General features: G+C 40.8%; 1 protein-coding gene across 5 annotated transcripts in view; it reads right to left on the bottom strand.

Moving 5' to 3' along the window:
• Aopep (aminopeptidase O (putative)) overlaps window positions 1–17,200 on the bottom strand; it is a 336,146-nt gene extending 318,946 nt beyond the window's left edge. For 2 of the 5 annotated variants that reach the window (XM_090329500.1, XM_090329499.1), the window contains exons 1-3: window positions 17,132–17,200; window positions 13,963–14,189; window positions 11,981–12,015 (exon numbers count right to left, since the gene is read on the bottom strand). The gene's annotated coding sequence lies outside the window, so the exon portion shown is untranslated. Of the gene's footprint in view, window positions 1–8,734; window positions 8,805–11,980; window positions 12,016–13,962; window positions 14,190–17,131 lie in introns of those variants that run through there. The other 3 variants (XM_090329503.1, XM_090329498.1, XM_090329504.1) reach the window with 2 other exon arrangements.
• Between the last annotated feature and the right edge of the window lie 392 nt (window positions 17,201–17,592).

Below are 17,592 nucleotides of genomic sequence, written 5' to 3' on the forward strand. Positions count from 1 at the left end.
TAAATGATATTTCACAAGCTCAGTGCTTTAACAAGACTTAATGCACGTGTTCCTTTAAGTAGAATTTGCAATAAAGAACCACATTTTGCCAAAGGTACATTTCCTGTGAATGTAATGTTGGGGTGTGTGTGTGCTCAAGGCCAGTGCTCCACTACTTGAGGCTGTACTTCTAGCTTTTTCATTGTTCATTCAAGATGAATCTCATCCACTTTCTTTCCCAGGCTGGCTTTGAACCACAATCCTCAGATCTCAGATCCATGAGAAGCTAGGACTACAGGTGTGAGGTAGCAGACCTGGCATATATTTCGTTTGGGGCAATACTAGTGTTTGAATTCAGGGCCTTGAGATTGTTAGGCTAGCACTCCACTGCTGAGTTATAACTCCAGCCCTGGTTTATGCTGGCGATTTTTAGGAGTTTTACATCCCTTCCAGCATGCACCTAGACCACTGTAGGCTTCCCATCATTGCTAGGATGACATGCACTATATCCTGCCTCCTTCCATGGAGTTTAAGTCTCATATACTTTTCTGCCTGTGCTGGCGTAGAATTGCAATCTTCCTAATCTCAGCCTCCCCACATAATTTAGGATGACAGATACATGTCATTGTTCCTAACTATGAGTTGAAAAGAGGGTCTCTCAAACTTTTCTACCCCAGTTGGCATCAAAACTTACAGATCTTAGCCATCTAAGTAACTAAGTTTACAGCTGTGAACCATCAAAGCCTGGGTCTATCTTTAATATTTTTACTGTCTTCACATCATCATCTGTTATTCCTTTATTAAACACTTCTCTTGACTTTTTGTAACCTCACCTTTAGCAATAATGCATAAAATCATGGGTTTGATGTGGTAACTTTTTGTCAAATATTAAAATAAATTTAAAAGACTTAGATAGGTGCTGGTGGCTCAGGCCTGTTATTCTAGCTATTCAGGAGGCTGAGGTCTGATGACTGTGGTTCGAAGCCAAGCCCAAGCAGGAAAATCCATGAGACTCATCTCCAGTTCACCAGCAAAAGGTGGTGTGTGGCTCAAGTGGTAAATGCAAAAACTGAATGGAAAAGCCAAGAGAGAGCATGTGTATTCTATTCTATCTGTCTTATTCTCTCTCTCTCTCTCTCTCTCTCTCTCTCTCTCTCTCTCTCTCTCTCTCTCTCTCTCTCACTCACACACACACACTCACACAGAGTAGTAGGGAAATCAGATTGTTTAGAAAACTACTATTTTACTCCCTAAAGTGAGGGGTCCAGTCTGTAGCCTCATTGATAGGGCATTTTAACACTGGATTCTTTTTAGGTTTGGCATGTGGCTTAGAGATTGTGCAGGTATACTTCCCCAGTACTTTCTCAAGTTTTGTTTGTTATGTTTTGTTTCCATAACTATAAAGGTAAAATTCCTAAAGATTCTTCAGAAAATGTTGCAGAATCTATAAAAATCCTATTTTAACTGCATATTATGTTGAAATAAAAACAAAATGTGAAAAAGCAAGCATTCATTTCTAGTGAGTCCCATGAGCTATTGGTACCTCTTAGTCTACAGATGAGACTTTGAGAACTAGTGGCTCAACTAAGGCTGACTGGTTCCCAATAGCACTATTAGCATTCACTATAAATTTCAACAATGCTAAGAAACACTTGCATCTGGCAAATGACTCTGACCACTTGCTGTAGGGCTTCTCACGTAAGACTCTTACTGCTTAGTATATTGAGGAAGTTCTGGTCATTCAAAATATGCAGTAAGGGTAATACATATGTGCTTTCATGGCAATAGCAGAGATTAGTATCCTTTTTCCCTCCAATTCCTGTCATCTGTCCCTAAATTCCCACTTTGTACCCTGCACCAAGTCTTTTGTCATCTCTATAGCAAATGGTATTTCCTACTGCAGGAAAGCCATAGGAAGGGCAAGAGGCCCTTCTGTTCCTGTCCTAGGGAACTATACTGAGGCAGAGATTAGGACAGGCTGCCTCCATCCATTCCAAGATTTATTTGGTAATCATGACACAGGCTGCAGCTATATAGATGAATTCACCAAGGAGTACTACATCCATAGCCAAAATGAAGCCAAAGATAAACTCAAAAATTCTCTAGAAATATCAGAAGTATTGACGTACACAATGACATACACTTCCCACTCTGAGATAGATCCAGATTTATACACTGCAGATTGATATCCATTCTCATGAAATGGCCTTTGAATTAATTGTAATAAGATTTAACTACAGACAGTAGTGGTAGCTTATGCCTGTAATCTTAGCTACTCAGGAGGCTGAGATCTAAGGATGAGGGTTTGAAGCCTGAGGGGAAGTACTATCCATTAGACTCTTATCTCTGATTAACCATCAAAAAGCTGGATGTGGAGCTGTGGCTCAAGTGGTAGAGCATTAGCCTGGGCCACAAAAACATGGGGAGAATGCCCAGTCTTAGAGTTCAAGCCCCAGAATTGGCACAAAAAAAAATTGTTTTAACTATACTCCTATCATCAGGTTTTCTGCATGGTAAACTTTATGTTCAGTTCATCTTTTCCAAGACAAGAAAGTCCAATACATTTCTGTAAATTGAAAAGCTCTTGGGAGCAAGTTAAGGAAATGTTTTTGTTATGACTTAAATATCTATGGAAAATACTAAAGAAGAAACCTACTCATCTTTTAAATTTGAACATGTAACTAACACTTACTTTGGATACCATGTTAAAATCAGGAAGTTTTAAGTATTAGATTGAATAGGTTATTTTTATTTGAAGTTTCATGCCTTATAGAGACAATATGAATATGCTTATGGGGGAAAAAAGCGTAAACCTGGAAAACTGAAAGAGAATTACACTAACGTAGAATGGCACAGACTGCTTTTAGTATTGGCCATAAACTGGTTAAATGTTGTCACCACTACAGAACATTCCAACTTACTTTGTAGTCTAAAAGTGGCTCACACCTGTAATCCTAGCTACTCAGGAGGCTGAGATCTAAGGATTGCGGTTCAAAGCCATCCTGGCACTAAAGTCTGTAAAACTCATCTCCAATTAACCACCAGAAAATGGGAAGTGGTGCTGTGGCTCAAGGGGTAGTGCAGTAGCTTTGAGCTTAAGAGCACCCAGGCCCAGAGTTCAACTCCCATGATCAACAACAACAATAAAAAAGAATCACTGGGTCTGGAGTGTGCCCTAGTGGTAGAATGCTTGCCTAGCATACATAAAGACCTGGGTTTGATTCCCCAGTACCACATGCAAAAGCTAGAAGTGGTGCTGTGTCTCAAGTGGTAGACTGCTAGCCTTGAGAAGACTCAAGGACAGTGCTCAGGCCCTAAATTCAAAGCCCAGAACTGCCCCCCCCCCCCAAAAAAAAATACTGAACATGTGCAAACAGCACATAGACTGTTTCATGTCATCTGCCATCAAAGAATGGATAGGATAGGATAGGATAGAATAGGATAGGATGCTGCTGCTATTTAATGTCCTCTTCTGTCATACTTTTGGGTCTACATTCTGTATTTAGTTTGAATGTCTATTTTCATGACCATAATAATCCAATTTTCCTTTCACTCAGGTGCTAGATCTTAAACATTACACCAAATCAGATCTATATGAAATACTGGTTGCCACTTTTTGGTTTTTTGGTTTGTTTTTTTTTCCCATGCTGATGATCAAACCCAGGGTTTTGGACATGCTAGGCAAGTGTTCCACCACTGTTCTAGTCACCTTCTAGCCTGTGTCATTAGTCTTTTTGTATGTATGTACTGGTCCTGGACTTGAACTCAGGGCCTGGGAGTTGTCTTTGAGCTTTATTGTACAAGGCTAGTATTCTACTATTTAAACCACAGCTCCACCTCTAGCTTTTTGTTGGTTAACTAGAGATAGAGTTCCTGCCTAGGCAGGCTTTGAACTGTGACTCTCAGATCTCAACCTCAATCCTAGTTAGGATTACAGGTATATGCCACCAGCACCCAGCTCCAATCATCATTCATTATTAAGGCAATAAGGGAATCTTTTTCTTAGAAGTCTTTATATCTACATGAAGGCCAGGAAATGTCATTGTTAATCACCAACAGATTTACCTATCACAGGGAATATTCTTTGATAGAATCTACCTTTTAGACTGTATCAAATAGATCAATTTCCATTAAAAAAACTTATATATAAATAAATTAAAATTACAATAAGTTGGAATGTCACTATTTGTGAGAATAAATTAAAATAAAAAGTTAACATGTAAAGACTTTTGCTGGATACAGTGGCTCATATTCTTAATACCAACTATACTAAAGATAGGGAAGGCAGTAGGCCACAGGAAGGCCTTTATCTTAACCAATAAGCTGGATGTGGAAATGCATGCCTGTGCTCCCTAACACAGGCAAAAAAGGACTAGGGAGTGTGGCTCAGGCAGTAAGTACCTGCCTGTCACAATGGAGGCTTTGAGTTTAAATACCAGTATAGGAGGGATGTTAGGAGGGAGGGAGGGACAGAGAGAGGGAGGGACACAGTAAGTCAGAGCTTTTAATACCGTTTACTTATATCCTATTTTGCAAGGACAATACTAATAGTATTATAACAAAACCTATGATCCCTTGCATCTGTGGAAAATGTAGGGTTTTGTTTTGCTTTTTAATGCTTTGTAAAAGAGGTGGGAGTACTCATTTGTTCTCAATTTTTAGAAGTAGTAGTTTTTAATCCTCTTAAGATGAGATTTAAGAAAATGAAATAAATTCACTGACATGAACACTACCAAACATTGAAAAAAACTCATTAAAATGTGTATCTTACAAGTTTCTTACGTTCTCATTACTGAGTACTGGAAGTAGTTCTTAATGCTACACACATTAAAAACAAAAATGAAGCAAGAAGAAAACAAAAGAATAGTGAATAAAAGAAAAAAGGAAAGCTAAGTTGTAAGATTTTAGTACACATTCACATTTCTTCTACCAAAGAGACCAGATTTCATAATCGGATACCTAAATGCAAAGGAAATGCTCTTAAGTTAGGTCCCAGAGCACAGAAACTAAGACTTTTTAAAAAATAGTATACTTAGGTAAAGAAATCACAGAATAAGATCAAGAAAATATTGAAAAAGAAAAAAAAGAATTACTAAAAATGTTATAGGAACCAAGCTAGATAAATTTCAGGACAAGTTAAAGGAAATGACTGCATCAGAAACTGCTGAGAAGCACTTCCCAGATACAGTAAGGAAGCAAACATCCAGAAAGCTTCAATTTGGGTCTCATTTAAAAACTCCTAAGCTGTTGTAACCATGCTATTTACTTGCTTCATCGCTACAGACAGGTAAATGTATCTAAATTTCTCTCTCAAAAATCATCTAATCGTTGCCAACAATCTACACCTTCACTATAATCTGCAGTCCTTTTTTGAACATCAGAAAACATGATTTAGTATGTAAATCCCCAGTACACATAAAGTACTATAAATACATTAAGTGATGAGTAATGGTTACAACCGCAAAGACCCAATCATAATCTAGACTTTCATTATTGTGATGATTACTATACAATTCTGGGAGAAACATATGGTAAAAACTGAGATTAAAAATTGGTTTCTGGGCCGGGAGTTTGGCCTAGAATGCACGAAGACCCGGGTTCAATTCCTCGGTACCACATACATAGAAAAAAGCCAGAAGTGGTGTTGAGGCTCAAGTGGTAGAGCTCTAGCCTTGAGAAAATCCAAGGACAGTGCTCAGGCTCTGACAAAAAAAAAAAAAAATTGGTTGCTAAGGGATGGGGAGTTTGGCCTAGCGGTAGAGTGCTTGCCTAACATGCACAAAGACCGGAATTCATTTCCTCAGCACCACACACAGAAAAAAAAAAAAATGCCGGAAGTGATGCTGGGGCTCAAGTGATAGCCTTCAGAAAGCCCAACGACAGTGCTCAAGCCCAGAGCTCAAGCCCTGGACTGGCAAAAAATAAAATAAAATAATAATAATGGAATTTTTAAAAATCAGTTGCTGAGAGGCCAGGAGCGTGCCTAGGTGCGAAAGAAAGAAAGAAAGAAAGAAAGAAATAAAGAAAGAAAGAAAGAAAGAAAGAAGGAAGGAAGGAAGGAAGGAAGGAAGGAAGGAAGGAAGGAAGGAAGGAAAGAAAGAAAGAAAGAAGGAAAGAAAGAAAGAAAGGAAGGAAGGAAGGAAGGAAGGAAGGAAGGAAGGAAGGAAGGGGGAGGGAGGGAGGGAGGGAGGGAGGGAAGGAAGGAAGGAAGGAAGGAAGGAAGGAAGGAAGGAAGGAAGGAAGGAAGGAAGGAGAAGGGAAGGGAAGGGAAGGGAAGGAGAGAGAGAGAGAGAGAGAGAGAGAAGGAAGGAAGGAAGGAAGGAAGGAAGGAAGGAAGGAAGGAAGGAAGGAAGGAAGGAAGGAAGGAAAGAAAGAAAAAAAAGAAAGAAAAGAAAAGAAAAGAAAAGAAAGAAAGAAAGAAAGAAAGAAAGAAAGAAAGAATTAAGCTGGACAAATAGTCTGGTTTCCACTTTAATGATACCATCCCAATCAAATGAGGCACACATTATGCTTTTGTCAGTTTAGGTGCGGTTGTCCTGTAACTGCTCAATAAGGTCATAAGTCACTGCCTACTGTTTTAAAGACAGTAATAAAAGCTGAAAAGAGAAAAAAGGCATGGAAGACAGAACAAATTATAATACAATTTTGTTACTCACAAAACCTAGAGATAAATTAGCTTTTGGAGCTAGACAGCTCAAATTCAAATCTCTATTTCACTATCTACAGCACATCATTTTAATAATTAATAATTTCTCAGTGCCATAGTTGCTCATCTCTAAAAAGGGAACAAAGCATAGTGTCTACTAGCTGTTGGTGACAATGAGCAATTAATTACAAAAAATGCAGGCAAACTCAAAATGCAGTTTGGGGCCTAACATTAATAAAAAAAAAAACTTTGCAGAAATCACATTACAGAACAGAACACTAAGTGATGCTCATGAAGGCATAAGGGAAGATGAAACTGTTTAGCAGCATTTAAGAAAGCAAGCAACTGTGCAGTATGTTAAAACAATTCCATCCAGGTCTACCCTGGGTGGCTCATGTCTCTAGGTAATCAGGAGGCTGAAATCTGAGAATCAGTGTTTAAAGCCAGCCCAAGCAAAAAAAAAAAAAAAATCCAGGAGACTCCTATGTCCAATTAACTGGCAAAAAGTCAGAAGTGGGGGTATGATTCGAATGTAGAGTACTACTTAAGTGAGGGGAAAAAGGGAAAAAGGGAGAGAGCATGAGGCACTGATTTCAAGTTCCAGTAGTGGCACAAACATAGAAAAAAGTTCATCCCAAATATGATGATTTCTAAAGAAGTAAAATGTCCACCTGTGAAATACTGATTTCCTGAAAGCTTTTTTATTGCCATTTGTCTAATACTTTCTTTTCTCTCTCTTTTTTCTTTCCTTCTTCTTTTTTTTTTTTTTTGGTGGTGGTGGTGGTAGTGGGGTTTGGACCCTGGGTCTTTCAATCAGATGCTCTACCACTTAAGGCATACCCTAATCCCTTTTGCTTTAGTGATTTTTTTTCTTTTGGTTGTTTTTATTTATTTTTTTAATAGAAGAGTCTCCATTTTTTTTTCTTTTGGCCTAAGGCCTTTTCTATGCCTCCCCTGCATCTGGGAAGAAAAGTACAGGCTAAAAATCATACGTAGTACTCAATTAGAATCACTGTACTCAATTAGAATCATAGTACTCAATTAGAATCACATAACTTTCTGTTCACACACACACACACACACACACACACACACACACCCCATAAATTGAAGACAACAACCTCTAACTTGGTAGGCTGTGTGTGTAAATGGATACAGTCCAACAAAGTTGCCAAAGACAAAAAGTTGCCAAAACCAACTTTGTATTTCCTTACCTAATCCTACTTTGTATACAAACTATTGCAAGAAAAAAATCTTACCAACTAGCAAAGCATTGGTAAGCTGTATGAAATGCAATATACTATCTTTTAAGCTGGGATGTACTACGAGGTCAAGAAAACAAAACGAAACCACACAAGAGATCAGGTGAAGAACTTCATCCCATGTACCCCACAATTACTCTGGTTGGTTCTGTAAAAACCCATATTATTCTTTCATCAAGCACATGAGTCATATTGTTAATTGTTCAGTGATCTCGGCATTCCCACAGGGCTCTACTACTTATTCCTTTTGAGGGCTACCTTTCCAATTGTCATGACGGCTTGGACACCGCAAGAGATTCGGCAACGGGTAGTATTTTAATGAAATGCTATGTACAGCTCCCATACGCTCCCAACTGCTGATGGGCTCGCCCGTGGATCGTTTATTTCAAGGGATGCTCACGTGACTGCAGCACCACGACCACCACCACACACTCCAACCCCCCCCCCACACACACACACGCGTGAATGAATCCACTGCAGCCAGGAAGAAACGGCTGTTCCGTGCGGACATCAAAAGTCCCGAGTTGTTAGACCCTCGGGGCGGGTGGGGCGGGTGGCTTTCACGGCCAGTGGAAATGAGCAGCACCTGCTTTCTAAATCAAGGCGGGGAGACCCTGAACAGAGGCCCCGGACCGGTCAGCCTCCCCTCTACCCCCAGCCGGAGAGCCCAGTAGGCGACAAGTGGCCGCTCCGCCCCAGTCCTCCGCATAGGTTTCCGCCTACGGGTCAGGATGGAGTAAAGATGAGGGTAAAAGCGGGCCTTCCGAACGGGAACCGGAGGCTGCCGTCTCCAGGGCCGCGCTGGAGGAGAGGAAGGCAGCGACCCGACACGAAACGAGCAGGTTACCTGTCTCAGCCGCCTGCCCCCTGGGCTCCACTTCCGCGGACTCCGGGTTACTACGGGCTACCCAGGCACGCGCCGCGTGACGTCATCCGTGCGCGCCTGCGGCCGCAGCCCTCCAACCCCGCCTTCCTTTAAGTCACGCCCCTCCGGGGAGGTGTTGGTGTCCCTGGGCCGAGGAAGGTCTGCGCGTGCGCGGAGCTGAAGAGCCCCGCCCCCATCAGTGCTCATTACACGTGGCTTGTTTGGGGTGGCCAAGGCCTGCTCTGGTGCCCAACTACTACTGCTGCTACTTAGGCTGCCCCACACACACACAAAAGACATTGAATTACAAATTTACACTTTTCTGTATTATCTTCAAGTAGTTGTACAAATGAGGTTCAGTTCAGCATGTCCGTATAGGAGTACAATGCCTCTTGATCAAGGTCACCCTCCCCTTCCATCCACATCAGCTCCTTCACCACCCATCCCCTCACTTACCCTGGCTCCATTTCGCATCCCCATCACCTCCACTCTGAGGCCTCAATTCGTAGATCACCTGACTGGCAAGAACAAACCCCTGTGTTCAGACCTCAGTAGTACACACACAAAACGTCAAACTTCCACTGTGGTTTAATCGATTCGTTGAGTCCTCCACAACACTGTCGCTTGCAGAATATGGGATCACAGTGATGGTGAAGACAGGCACGGTGTCTGCTTTCGTGGAGATTATTTTCTAGTTAAGAAAGTGAACCTTAGGGCCGGAGTTTGGCCTAGTGGTAGAGTGGTAGGTACTGTAGCTCAAGTGGTAGAGCTCTAGCCTTGAGAAAGCCCAAGCACAGTGCTCAGGCCCTGAGTTCAAGCCCAAGGACTGGCAAAAAAAAAAATTAAATTAAATTAAAAAATGCGTGAACCCTAGTTGGGTTCTGGTGGCTAATGCCTGTAATCCTAACTAGCCAGGAGGCTAAGATCTGAGTACTATTTTGAAGCCAGTCTGGGCAGAAAGATCTGTGAGATTGTTATCTCCAGTTAACCACCTAATAGCCAGTAGAGCTGTGGCTGAAGTGATAGAACACTAGCTTCCAGTGAAAAAGCTAAAGGACAGTATCCAAGCTCTGAATTCAAGCCTCAGGGCCAGGAGAGAAAGGGTAGGGAGAGAAGAGTGAGGGGAGGTATGTAGGGAGCGGGAGAGACAGAGAGGAGAGGGAAAAGAAGAGGGAGAAGGGAAAGAGAAAGAGTGTTGAAAAACCAACTCAGCAGTTATTTGTGCTCTGTATGTTAGTGTACAAGAGTGGAGTAAGTTGCTGAGAAACTGAAGGAAGTTGGGCAGCCCCTTTACTCTGCCAGGTCAAGTGTTCACAGAAAAGGGAAGCAGCCATCTCTGTGGAGCTCTAAAGGAGGAGTCACCAAGAGAAACACACATGGAAAGTATGAAAAGACACATGAAAGTATGAGAAGAAGGCAGCATTCGGTACCCTTGGGAAAGTAGGTTAGAGGGAAGAACAGAGGATGTGATCAAGAAAGCACAGAGAATCCCATATGCAGGGCCCTTCTGGGCCATTGTAGAATGGATTCTATTTCAGATGTGATGAGAAGCTAATGAAGACTGTCAAGATCTAATTTTATATGACCACCTGCTGGCTGCTGTGTATATATTGGACTCTTTGGTAGATGAGGAAGGGATATGGATAGAAGAGTTGCTTTCACAAAGATCAGTTAAGATGTGATGGGAAAATGGATATTTTTGTCTAGATAGAGCTTCACTTCACTATGTTTCCCAGGCTGACTTAGAACTCACTATGTGGCTTAGGCTGGCCTCAACCTCATAATTCTTCTACCTCAGACTCCTAAGTATTGGAATTACAGGTTTGTACCCAGCAGAAATGGACAATTTTGAGAAATAATTTGGAGGTATATGTGACAGCTGTAGAAATGGGTTAGATAAAATATAAGGCAGAAAATGTGTCAAAATGACTCATAAATTCTGGATAATACAGTTGAAAACAAGCTTTGTTCAACCTCCTTCCAATTCTTGATTCCCTTGGTTCCTTGTTACCAAGCTCTCCAGCTTCTCTTACCTCTCTGGCCACCTCCACTTTATTTCCATCATGTGACTCCTCATTTTCCTTTTTTTCTTAAATCTCTACCCTCACTCCCTTGTGCTACCTTAGAGGCCACACGTTCCAAGGTTTCATCAGCCATGTGGTTATTATTATAAATTAGCAAAGCCTAAGGATAGAGAAAGCAAAGAACTGGAGATCTCAGTCCCTATTTGGCTACCTGATTTTTGCCAAATAAGAATTGTAGCCTCCTCGTGTTTGATCCTCTTGCTTTTAAAGAGAAATGAAGATAAAGACCTTTTTCCATGAACTCTTCTAAATTTTAGAAGAGAGTTGGAAATCCATTTTTTTGTATATGCACATACTTAAACTCAAGGCCTGAGTTCTGTTTCTTAGCTTTTTGCTCATGGTTGGAGCTTTACCACTTGAAATAAAGCTACACTTCTAACCATTTAGTGGTTAATTGAAAGTAAGCATCTCATATACTCTCACTAGCTCGAACGGGCTCAAACCTTCATCCTCAGGTCTTAGCCTCCTGAGTAGCTAGGCTAGACTCTAGGCACAAGCCACTAGTGCCTGGCCAAGAACTCAAATTTCATTATATCTTGGATCAGACAAAACACTTTTGTTGGCCAAATGAAGCCTGTAGGTTGCAACTTTGCTTCCTAAGAATGGTATTTTCCTAATACAGTGGATTCGTTCTCTTGGGATTATCACCTAGAAGCCGAAAACTCCACCTAAACCTATGTTTAGATTTTCTTAAATACCCCAACTACACTTAGATGTCTAGATGGTGTTTGGAAAGCTAAACCAATTCTCTTTTCCCACCTTATTTTTATTGTTGTTGGTGGTGGTGGTCATAGGACTTGAACTCTGGGCCTGGGCGATGTCCCTGAGCTCTTCAGCTCAAGGCTATTGACCTACTATGAGCCACAGCACCAATTCTGGTTTTCTGGTGATTAATTGGAGATAAGTGTCTCACAGACTTAGGTTCCAGGCTGGCTTTGAACCACAGCCCTTAGATCTCAGCCTCCTGAGTAGCTAGGATTACAAGAGTGAGCCACTGCACCCGGCGTCCATCTCATTGTTATGAGTTAATAGCATCAATATTCTCCTAATTACTCAACCTAAAATCCAAGATCATCTAAGACCTGTTTCTCTCTCCTTCATCTCTTAGTCTGGTAGATCTTTGTTCTACTCATGTGGTACTTACATGATGGAAAAATCAAATCTTGAGAAAATTTAGATCTAAAAACATTGAAACAGAAAAAAAAAGATATTGTTTAATTAAACACAGAAATGAGATCCTAATGCCAGATACACTAATGGGTATAGTTTTTTTTATAAATAGAATAATACTGATACACAATGTAAATTTGATTAATTTAAATAATATAAAATTCTCAGACTGAGATCTGAAGCCCGCTCAGCAGGAAAGCCAAGAATACTCTTATCTCCAATAAGCTACTCAAAACAAACAAAAGAAAACAAAAAACAGAAGTAGTGCTGTGGCTCAAGTGGTAGAGTGCACTATCTTTACACAGAACGAAGCTCAGGGACAGCACCTAGGCCCAGAATTCAAGCCCTAGGACTGGCAAGAAGAAGAGAAAGAGGAAGAAAAAGAAGAGGAGGGAGAAGGGGAAAAAGAAGAAAGAAGAAAGAAAAAGAAGAAGAAAGAAGAAGAAGAAGAAGAAGAAGAAGAAGAAGAAGAAGAAGAAGGAGAAGGAGAAGGAGAAGGAGAAGGAGAAGGAGAAGGAGGAGAAGAAGGAGAAGAAGGAGAAGAAGGAGAAGAAGAAGAAGAGAGGAACTGCCATTTAACAAAGCAGTTTATGAATACAATATATCTTGACCAATACTATCCCATTCAACATTTTTTGCCAGTCCTGGAGCTTGAACTCAGGGCCTTGGGCACTGTCCCTGAGCCTTTCCGTGCTCAAGGCTAGTGCTCTATCATTGAGCCACAATGCTACTTACAGCCTTTTCTGTTTATGTGGTTGAGGAATTGAACCCAGGCTTCATGCATGCTAGGCAAGCACTCTACCACACATTCCCAACCCCTTTTCAACATTCTTGCTCATTATTCTTTTTTTAATGGAAATTGTTGTTTTTATTGTAATTAATAGGAGGGTTACATTATATTCACCAGATAGAAGGTGCATTACTTAGCAATCATTGCTTCCCCTTCTCATGTTTTTGTCCCTATTTCCCTTCCCCACCCTTGCTCATCATTCTTATACTCACCCCCTCCCTCATTCTTCTTGCTATTTCTCCTGCTGTTCTTCTGTTGTCCTTGCTTCTGTTGCTGGTTTTCTTTGTGTGTGTGTGTGTGTGTGTGTGTGTGTGTGTGTGTGTGTGTGTGTGCAAGTGCTTCTCCTAGGGGTTGAACTCATGGTTTAAGAGCTCTCTCTCTCCAAGCTTTTTTTTCTCTCCCTCAAAACTAGCATGTTACCACTTGAGCCACAGCTTCACTTCTTTTTGGGGGGGGGTGGCTAGTTTATTGGATATGAGTCTCATGGACTGCCCAGGCTGGCTTTGAAACACAGTCATCAGAGTTCAGCCTCCTGAATAGCTAGGATTACAGGCATGAACTACGGGTACCCAGCCTGATGCAAGCTTTTGATAGACTAAATATACTTTTGTGAGTTGCTCTACTATAAACTGGATTTGAAGTATTTTTGCAATAACCCCTCTCTTTTTTTTCTTTCTTTCTTTTTTTATTGCCAGTCCTGGGGCTTGAACTCAGGGCCTAGGAACTGTCCTTTGAACACTTTTTGCTCAAGGCTAGCACTGTGCCACCTAAGCCACAGCATCACTACCAGCTTTTTCTGTATATGTGGTACTAAGGAATTGAACCTAGGGCTTCATGCATGCTAGGTGAACACTCTACCACTAGACTATGCTGCCAGCCTGCCCTCTTTTTTCTTTCTTTCTTTCTTTTCACTAGAAATTGAATTAGGATCTTTTGCCAAGTAAACACTCTACCATTTAATTCACTTTTGTATTTTAGTTTGTTTTTCAGATAGGGTCTCATGTTTTTGCCTGGGTCAGCCTCATATTGTGATTCTCCTACCTCTGCCTCCTGAGTACCTGAGACCATAAACATATGCCACCACACCTGGCTTGGCGTTTGGTTTGGTTTGGGAATAAGATCTTGCCAGTATTATTTAAGATGTAATATTTTAGCTAGGGTCTTACCTGGGCTGGCCTTGAGCCACAATTGTCCTTTCTCCAGCCCTACTCTGTAATACTCCTTTTACACAAGTCCAAACTTGACTTTCAGTATCATTTCCATTTTAGGCTGACTTGTAAAGAGTTCACCGAAAAGGAAGGAGACTTTGTGTTCAGTAGAAGATGTACTTGTGCCTTGTGTTGTTATAGAAGCCTCAGGATTTCTGCAAATTATTGGGATATCACATTCTTTCCTAATATAAGAAAAACCAAAGTTATTTCTGAGTTTCCTGCCTTCTACATGGCCCCCAGCAAATCACAAACTTCTCTGAGTTTTTATCACACTTATACAATGAAGGAATATGATAAATCATTTTATGGGATTTAATTTTTTTGCCAGTCCTGGGATGTAGCTCAGGGCCTGAGCACTGTCCTTGAGCTTTCTCAAGGCTAGAGCTCTACCACTTGAGCCTCAGCACCACTTCGAGTTTTTTTCTATGTATCTAGTACCAAGGAATCCAGGCATTCATGCATGCTAATCAATCACTCTTATCACCAGGCCAAACTCCTTGCCCAGTTTTTTAAATTTTTAAAGTTTTTACTTGGATACTTCTAGATAAAATGAGCTTTGAAGTTCTTAGCATGAATATCTTTGAGAATAAGAAAATCAGTCTAAAGCCTATCTGCCATGTCTCTGGCCCATTTAATGCCACCATAGTCCACCCACATATCCCACTAAGTGGAGGGAACATGTCAAAACCTAGTTTGGCTTTTCTTGTCTTTATTTCTTGAGATGAGATCTGTGGGGAACAAATTCTTTCTAAAACTCACTGTGGGTTGATGAGAGACAGGTGGGATGAATGTGTCAAAATATAAATGCCAGATCTGAAATATTTGCAAGTTTCTAGGGGAAAGATTCCACTGGAGGAGGATGAGTAGCAAATGGAAGTGGAAAGTGATGATTGCTTTCCACTCATGAGCTACAAGTCATCTCACGAGTTGAAGAGATTACTGTAGTTTTTTTTTAATTTAGTCCTGTAACCAGTTTGGACTCTACTTTCTATGGCTGGGGGTTGTATTGGTGACTGGTGCCAGAAATATCCAAGGAAAAGAACCAGGTATTTCCAAGGTCAGTGAGATTGGAAATGACACTTTCTTAAGCAAATACAAACAAAAAGCTCCAAAAAATAGAAAATAAGAGGTATGAGGAGAAAGCAAGGTACTATTACTAAAGAGGATGATGGGATATGATTCCTAGAAAGAAAATGGAATTTCTGGTAAATATTCATTTATACCAAGGAAGGAGGCAGCAACTCTGTTTTCAAGGAATCCTGTGAAAGTAAATGTTAAATTGGTTCAGCCACTATATGGCACAGAGACCCTGGTTTCTCTCTCCCTTTTATATTCTATAAATTTAGTGAGCTCTGTGGAGCACATTTAGTAGGAATTGGAGTGTGCAAGATTTCAGATTAATATATTCCTGCTAATTTAATATATGTCATATACTCTCTTTTAGGAGTGTTGACTGAGTGATGCCGTATATTAGGCATACTTGTAGGCACTAGAGATAAAAACATGCTTCTGGCATTAAAAATTTTCCATCTGCAATGGAGATGAATGTAATTCATTACATTAGAGGTCAGAGTTCTGACTTGCCTCCTGTATGGAAACTAAATAGCAAAACCAATATGGAAAAAAAAGGAGGGAGGATAAAGCAGGAAGGCATAGGGCTTGGACTCTGGGCCTGGGCTCTGTCCTTGAGCTCTTCAATTCAAGGCTAGCATTCTACCACTTGAGTCACAATGTCATTTCTAGTTTTTTGGTGGTTAATTGAAGATAAGGGTTTTATGAACTTTAGTGCCCCGGCAGGCTTTGAACCGTGATCCTCAGTCTCCTGAGTAGCTAGGATTACAAGTATGAGCCACTGGTGTCCAGCAAGATGATTGTTAAGAAATCAAGAAAGCTGAAGAGGGAGTGACAGAGGTCACAGGAAGAGGGCTTGTAGCACCCTTAAGATAGTATCTGGTTGGTAGATGTAAGAAGCTGAGTTGGGATTATAGACATATATCACAATTTCCAGGCTTCCTGTATGACTCTTACTTTCATGTTTGGGGAAGGCAGAAAAGTAAACAGATGAATGACATTCTCCATGGTAAGGGATGAAAAAGGGAGGAGCACTGTCTATACCCACACATTAAAGATTATATAGCACAACATAATGGCATACAGATACAAATCCAATGATGTAGCCTTGGAAAGACCATAGAAAAGCTGAGAAGATCCCTAGCAATTCAGGCAGTCACCTCAGAGAAGCATTATTACAATGTAACATGTTTATGCGAATGAATCTCATTGACCCAGGTAAGGTGGTATACATCTATAATACCAGCTGCTCAAGAAGCTGAGGCAGAAGGATTACAAGTTTGGGGCCAACCTTGGCTGCATAGTGAGTTACAAGCTAGCTTTGGGAACTTAGTGAAATACTGATTCAAAAATTTTAAAAAGCCAGGAGCGTGGCCTAGTGGTAGAGTGCTTGCCTAGCATAAGTAAAGTCCTGGGTTTGATTCCTCAGTACCACATGCATAGACAAAAGCTAGAAGTGGTGCTGTGGCTCAAGTGGTGGAGCTCTAGCCTGAGAAAGCCCAAAGACAGTGCTCAGACCTTAAGTTCAAGCTCCAGGACTGGCAACTGGCAATGAAATAAAATAAAAAAGACTGAGGATGTAGCTAAGTGGTAAAGTGTTCGTTTAGCATATACAAAGTCCTGAGTACCAACTAAAAAGAAAAAGGAAGGGAAAGTAAAGAAAAAGCCATTGGAATTTACAACCACTGCTAGTGTTTTCATAAGTAATTGCAAAAACATGTTATTTATTTCAACCTAGAGACATTACTCTTAGATATTTGATGGATGAAACAACTTTCAAAAGTCCTTTTTAAATTCCATTGCTGCCAATAACAGTATTTTACAGATTCTTATTTTAATACCTATTTAAAATATCAACACTTCCAGGACTGATAAATTTGTCTTCTGACAAAGTGTTACTACTGTTTGAATTGTATAAATTGAGACTCTTGATTTCAAGTATCATGTAGTTACAAAGGGAAAATGCAGCAATGAGCTGAGCACGGGTTGAGGCTGAGATCTGAGGATCTTGATTCAAAGTCATCCCGAGCAGGAAAGTCTGTGAGACTCTTACCTCCAATTAACCACCAGAAAACCAGAAGTGGTGCTGTGATTCAAAGTGGCAGAGTGTTGGCCTGTAGGGAAAAAAGGATAGCACCTAGGCCTGGAGTTCAAGCCATGACTGACAAAGAAAATAAAAATAAAAATGCAACAATACCCAGTGTGAGGTCAGCCTAGGCAGAGCAGTACACCAGACTACTTGATTCATGATGGTATGAGCCTGTCATTTTATTTTTTATTTTATTTTTTTTTTGCCAGTTCGGGGCTTGAGCTCAGGGCCTGAGCACTGTCCTTGGATTTTCTCAAGGCTAGAGCTCTACCATTTGAGCCTTAGCACCACTTCCAGCTTTTTTCTATGTATGTGGTACCGAGAATCGAACCCGGGTCTTCATGCATGCTAGGCAAGCACTTTAACCACTAGGCCAAACTCCTGGCCGAGCCTGTCATTTTAGCTAAATGAGAGACTGAAATGGG

The sequence above is a fragment of the Megascapheus bottae genome, chromosome 3, assembly GCF_031878675.1.
Source record: "Megascapheus bottae isolate mThoBot1 chromosome 3, mThoBot2.hap1, whole genome shotgun sequence".
Taxonomy (NCBI): Eukaryota; Metazoa; Chordata; class Mammalia; order Rodentia; family Geomyidae; genus Megascapheus; species Megascapheus bottae.